The sequence below is a fragment of the Geospiza fortis genome, unplaced genomic scaffold, assembly GCF_000277835.1.
Source record: "Geospiza fortis unplaced genomic scaffold, GeoFor_1.0 scaffold860, whole genome shotgun sequence".
NCBI classification, from domain to species: Eukaryota; Metazoa; Chordata; class Aves; order Passeriformes; family Thraupidae; genus Geospiza; species Geospiza fortis.
Genome location: NW_005054930.1, coordinates 5,589 through 6,638, shown reverse-complemented (window position 1 = coordinate 6,638; position 1,050 = coordinate 5,589).

Below are 1,050 nucleotides of genomic sequence, written 5' to 3'. Positions count from 1 at the left end.
GGACATGGGGACATTGGGGTGGACATGGGGACACTGGGATGGACATGGGGACATTGGGGTGGACATGGGGACACTGGGATGGACATGGGGACATTGGGGTGGACATGGGGACACTGGGATGGACATGGGGACATTGGGGTGGACAGGGGGACATTGGGATGGACACGGGGACATTGGGGTGGACATGGGGACATTGGGACGGACAGGGGGACACTGGGATGGACAGGGGGACACTGGGATGGACACTGGGACGGACATGGGGACATTGGGGCGGACATGGGGACATTGGGATGGACAGGGGGACATTGGGGTGGACATGGGGACACAGGGACACAGTGCCACCAGGGTGGGTGGCCGTGGGGACACCAGCGTGGGAGGGGACACGGTGACACCAGGGCCAGGTGGCCATGGCACAGCGGCGAGTGCCACCCTGAGCTGCAGGGGACACGCTGTGACACGCTGTGACATGTCGTGACACGCCACGTGGCACCACATGATGTCACCACCCCCCAGGACGTGTCGCCCGCCCCGTGAGGCTCCTGGGTCCTTCCTGTGGTGGCACGGGGGGGGTGGGGACAGCCTGGCGCCCGTGGGTGGCACTGCCACCCCCGGGACAGCCGCGTGTCCCTGCCCAGGGAGCGGCACCAAGGCCGTGTGGGGAAGGAGGTGGCTCTGGGGACAAATTCCAGCCGGAGTGGCACCGGGTGACACAGGTGACGTGGGGTGACACGGCCCAGGCTGGCAGGACACCGGGTGGCACCGGGCGTGGCACACGGGGTGTCCGGCAAAGTGACATGTGTGACACGTGTGACATGTGCCACCCGTGCCATGGGTGTCACATGTGTGTGACATGTGCCACCCGTGCCATGGGCGTCACACGTGTGTCACGCGTGCCTCGTGCTGGGCTGTGCCCGTGTCCTGAGAAGGGAGAAGGGACACAGGTGACCCAAAGGTGTCCCCAGCACCCAAAGGTGACACTGGCACCCAAAGGTGACACTGGCACCCAAAGGTGTCAATGGCACCCAAAGGTGTCCCCAGCACCCAAAGGTG